The 6,000-nt window shown below is 35.7% G+C and overlaps 1 pseudogene; it reads right to left on the bottom strand.

Annotated features, from left to right (window-relative positions):
- Window positions 1-530: 530 nt before the first annotated feature.
- Window positions 531-6,000, bottom strand: part of LOC124985250 (cytochrome P450 2C19-like) — a 48,275-nt pseudogene continuing 42,805 nt past the window's right edge.

The following is a 6,000-nucleotide window of genomic DNA, read 5'->3' as shown; positions in this document are numbered from 1 at the left end:
TATATATATACACATAAATATGATGGAATATTACTCAGCTTTTAAAAAGAAATTCTGACTTTTGCTGGTAAATGAATGGAATTAGAGTATATCATGCTAAGTGAAAAAGCCTAACCCAAAAAAACAAAAACTGAATGTTTTCTCTGATATGCAGATGCTAATTCACAAGAAGGGGAGGGAACATGGAAGAATAGAGTTACTTTATATTAGGTAGAGGGAAGTGAAGGAAGGGAAAGGGGTATGGGAGAAGGAATGGTAATAGAGTAAAACAGATGTATTACCTCATGTACATACATGACTCCATGACTCATGTTATCCTTCAATATGTGTAAACAGAAAAATGAGGGATTACACTCCATTTATATATGATCTATGAAAGTGTATAAATGCATTCTACTGACATATACAATTAAAGAGAAGAAATAAAATAACAAACTATTTTTAAAAACCTGATTAATACATTTTCCTTTTCCAATAAATAGTGTTAAAAATGGATACAATTATTTTTCATTTGAACCATTTATTTTCAATGTATTTCCATATCTTTTTTATTTGACAAGTAGTGATCACATGTATTTATGGGGCACATTGCGATATATGTATACATGGTAGGATGATTGGATCAGGATAACTAACATGGTCATTATCTCAAATCCTTGTCTTTTATAAGTGGGCAGAATATGTAATACCTCCCCTTGTAGGATATTTGAAGTACACAATTTGAAGTATTATTGTCAATAACACAAACCATGTTCTACACCAGATCATCAGACACACTCCTCCTCCTGTCTACCTAAAACTTTGTACCTTTAACTCACTTCTCTTCTTTCCCCATCCACTCACACTGTAACCCCTTCTCAAGTTCTGGTAACTATTACTTATCAATACTCTATGAATGTGACCATTCTGTTACACATAAAAGTGAAACCATGTGTCTTTGCTTACTATACCTGACTTATTTCACTTTATGTAATTCCCCCAGGTTTTCCTTGGTTTAATAGTGATGTCAGAGTAAAAAGTCACAAGAGTGTTAAATATACAGTGGCTACAGTGTGCAAATAGGAAGCAAGCAGTTGTGAAAACTCAGGAAACTCTCCAACGTGGTTTGGACATCCACTGGAATTCAGGAAATAGAGTGTTAAGAAGCAGGTCAGAGAAGACATGCCTATAGGGGAGAAGATGGGGCTTGTCCCAAAGAGGAGACTCCAGATGACAGCACAGCATAAGTCAGACAAACTGCTATTCTTCAGACAGGAATGAAGCAGATCTTATATGTGGGTGGCACAGATACAAATCCATTGAGAATTGGGGTGGCATCAAGATCCTTTGTGTCAATGACTGATTTCAGGTGAAAGTTCTGTAAAATCGTGGTCAGGATTAAGAACAGTTCCATGCGGGCCAGACCTTCTCCTGCACAAATCCGTTTTCCTGAAATAACCAAGAGAGAGGGTAAATATTCCGCCCACAGTGTATTTCTGACTGGCACAAGAAGATTATTGCAGAGTCACTATTTGATGAATGATTGAGTGATTGACAAAGAGTAAACATAGGGCTGCAGTTGTAGCTCAATGACAGAATGCTTGCCCAGCACATGAGAAGCAGTGGGTTTAATCCTCAGCACCACATAGAAATAAATAAGTAAAAGTATTGTGTCCATTCACAAATAAAAATATTTTTTAAAAAGGAGTAGAATATTAAGGATGGCTGATTAGACAGAAGGATGGGCATATCTGTTATCCACCTAAAACTTGTCAGCTCTTCATTCCATCAATATTTATGAGCATCAGCTCTGTGCTAAGAACTTCATTAACTATGTCCACATTAAAACTATTCTTTTGATATTTCATGTTTCCATCAATCTTTTCCCAGAAACACAGGATGATTATTTGCGTTCCCTGTTCCCAGTCAGAATTTCAATGAACTTTCCTCCCATTCTTCAGATCTGTTAGGCTCATCAGTCTTAAATACACAATGCAGTTTCAAGCTTTATCTCAGGCTGTTCCTTTTGACTAGGATGCAGTTCATACTTCTCTGAGATCCTAGATCAAATGTCATTTTTCTGTAACACTCTTTGGGATTCTTCCAGGCTGTAGATTCTCATTCTCTTTGGCTTTAATCAGCAATGAAGCACAGATAATTTGAATCATTATTCTCTACATTTCTACTGTGCTAAACATGAGTTCCATTAAGGCAGGGCTCAGTTCTCGTCATCCTATTATCTGTAGTGCCAGAACTAAAAGTTAGAACTGAAGAATAAATTTAGGAAATGATATGCCAGAAACTGGCACACACTTCATGTGTGAAGGGCCCTATATCCCAAGGAGAAAGTAGATGTAGGGAGATCAAAGTACTCTGGTGTTCTTAAAGTATAATCTGCTCTATTCTCAGGGTTGTCTAATCACAAGGCTCTGGTATCCTTGATCAACAGCAAATATCCTACTCCTATGGTTCATTGTCTCTGTTAAAATGTCCTGCCTCTCTTCAGTCCTTTTTCTTTGCCTCTTACTAAGGCATCTCCAATTTCCTTTCTTCTATTTGAATGCCACTCAATTCATTTTATGCTTCACTGTGTGAAATTAGAGAACAGGCAGGAGACATTTTCTCCCTCTGCCATCAAGAACAGCCAATCCTTTCTTCTCCCTTTTGAAGGACTAGTTATATTAGATTACAACAATCTATTTATTCATCTGCCAGGTTAACTGCTGCATGGGAGCCTTTTGCTGACCCATTCTCTGCTGTGGATACATACCAGACCCAGAGCTCAGCCCAGGGATGAAAAGCACCACATGAAGATACTCAACAAAGTTTTGGAGTTAGATAATTTTCACAGGGCAGATGAAGACAGTGGAGATGAAGTTCATCTTCTAAGAAGAGTTCTGGGAGTGCAGTGTTGTATATAAGGTAGGACTCAATCTACTCTCTCTGTAGCTTTCTTATATTGGGAAACCTAGGTCAATTTCCCCAAAAGCACCAGTAATCAGACACAGCAATGATGTTGTAGCCTGATCTTGGAAAGTGCATGGGCATTGGGAGTGTTGATCCTGATCATGTGCAAGCAACATTTCTACCAGTTTCAAAATAAATTTTGTGCAAGTTTAACTGATCCCATGAAGGTCTTGTTGCTAAAGTACCAGTGAAATAAAATTTCTTTTATGATCATTATTATTATTTGATTTATTGTACATAAATTGGTACAACTTTTCATTTCTCTGGTTGTACATGAAGCAGTCACACTGTTTGTTTAATCCTATATCTACATAGGGTAGTGAGGTTCTATTACCTGTTGAGAAAGGCATGAAGTAGTCACTCTTCTTGAATTTGCCACTCTTATCCAGGAAATGGCCAGGGTCAAATTTCTCTGGGTTGGGGAATTCTTTGCTGTCATGCAGCACAGATGTCAGGGATGTTATTATGGTTGTGCCCTGAAATGAACAGACACAGGTAAACCAAGTTGGAAAGAAGTCATAAGCTGGAGGAAATGTTGGAATTTACCTTGTCCAATGTTAGTGATCTATAGAGAAGAAACCCTTGCCCACAGAACAGCAGTGATATTTCCAGTTAGACAACCAAGTAATAAAATGCATCAGTTTAAGGTCAATGGCTGTGACCTTGACAAAGTTCCCCCAAAAGCATTTGAAGTAGCCAGTCCTTGAGAACTTGAGCACAAACCTTTAGTTCTCCTTATCATCAAACTTGGATGCTGTTTTCTGCCCCTACACAGTATTCTTTTTTATCACTGCAGTTTTCACACATCTTATATAGGATTCTACTTTCAAATAGGTCTCTAATTATTCTTGAAATATCCAGGATATTATTTGTAATAACTTTCTGGGATAATTAAAAAAAGTACAACAAAAACTAACTGAATATTTAACATTGTCACAAAATTTGAATCTTCATAAAAATGTGGGGGAGCTCATTCTTTTCAGATGAATCCTAGGTCACACCCCCAAGGAAAAAGGGATGATAAATTTAATAAAAAACAATCTTCAACAATGTGGTGAAGATCATAAATTAATGCCAGAATTTTTAAAGTATTCAATTTTTGTTTTAAATTAGTGTGTGAAAATGTTTGTTTTTTCACATTTCTTCGGTACATTACAATTATACATAATTCTGGGATTTTTTTGTTTTACATTCATACTTGCACATAATATAACACTATAATTTGGTCAGTATTATGCCCTACTACTTCCCCTTTTCCTCCCCTTCAAACTCCCCTGGTCCCTTTTGTCTTGTACACTGAACTTTCTTCAATTTTAATGAGACCTTCTACAGATATATTTGTGCTTCCTTTTTTCTAAATTCTACACGTAGCAGTAAACATATGTCCCTTGACTTTCTGAGTTTGACTTGTTTTGCTTAACATTATGCTCTCGACTTCCATCTCTTTTCCTGAAGTTGAGGATTCCTGATGATTTCATTTTTTTATGGTTGAATAAAACTCCATTGTGTATATATACCACATTTTCTTTATTCATTCATCTGTTGATGGATATCCAAGCTGGTTCCATACATGGGCTATTGTGAATTATGCTGCTATGAACATGAATATGAATGTATCACTTTGGTATGCTGACTTGAAGTCTTTAGAATAAACACAGAGAAGCGGTATATTGGATCATGTGGTGGTTCCTGAACATAAAAATATTTCTTGAAGATACAAAGGCAGATATATTTTTAAAAAGTGTATTAGAGTAACTGGACACTTTTCATAAAGAAACAAATATGCTGTGCATGGTGGCATGTGTTGTAGCCCTAGATGCTAAAGAGGCTAAGGCATTATGATTGCTGGAAGTAGGAGTTTGGAGCCAGCCTGCGAAATACAGAGAAATCTTGTTTCAAGAAAATGAAAAGAAAACAAAGGAACAACTTGCATGACCCTTATTTTATACCACAGATAATAAACTTGAAATGAAGCATCAATTTAATTGTAGGACTAAAACTATTAACCTTCTGAAAAATATAAGGGCAAATTGTGCCATCTTATACTGGCAAATATTTTTACATAGGAAATAAAGCACAAATTATAAAAGAAAATATTGAATTGATTTTGTCAGTTTAGCATAAAGTTAAAAATTTTACAATAGTCTCAATCTTAGGTATTTACATAATACAAAAGCAAATATAGTCCTCCTCAACACTTTTACACATATGTTTATATTACTTAAATTTAAAAAGCCTACTCGAAACAACCCAAATTTTCCATCTCCTTATGAGTGGTGAAAGAATTCATGGTATTCATGTAATAGAATACTATTCAGAAATAAAAGGGAATGAACTACAAATACATGTAAATGAAAATGAATCTAAAACACGATCTGCTACATGAAAAAAAATGAGAGATACATGAAAATATGATGGACCAGTAGGGAACAGGGAAGGGATCAGAAGGAAGAGGGCAGGTGGGTGAAGGAAGAGGGCAGGTGGTTAAAGGAAGGTACAGGGGAATAAAATTGATCAAATTATGTTATGTGCATGTATGAATTATCCACAATGAAGCATTCTATTCTGTATAATTATTATACACCATTAAAAAATTTTATAAAGAAACTTAGATCCATATACAAAGAGTGTTGGAGGAAGAATAAATGAAGGAAAAGTAGGCAGAGATAAAAGATTTGATTCTGTATTGTTTTATGTCTTATTCTATTGTATAATGTCTTGATAAATCAAACCCATAAGCACAGAAAGCTGATTCATGGTTACCAGGGCCTGGATGTGAGGAAGTATGATTGACTGTCATAGGAGGATGAAGAAACTTTATGTCGTGATGGAAATACTATATCAATAGATACGGTAGTATCTCACTATGTTTCTTAGGCTGGTTTCAAACTTGTGGGCACAAGCAATCCTTCTGCCTCAGCCTTTTGAGTAGCAGGGCCTATAGTTGTTCACCATCATGTCCAGCAATGTTTTGTATCTTGATTGTTCTCTGGTTACATCTCTGCATTTGTTTGTCACAACTCATTGGACTGTACACATAAAAGAATCAGTTGT

Source organism: Sciurus carolinensis, chromosome 5 (genome assembly GCF_902686445.1).
Source record: "Sciurus carolinensis chromosome 5, mSciCar1.2, whole genome shotgun sequence".
Classification (NCBI taxonomy): domain Eukaryota; kingdom Metazoa; phylum Chordata; class Mammalia; order Rodentia; family Sciuridae; genus Sciurus; species Sciurus carolinensis.
This window is presented reverse-complemented; position numbering and strand designations above follow the sequence as displayed.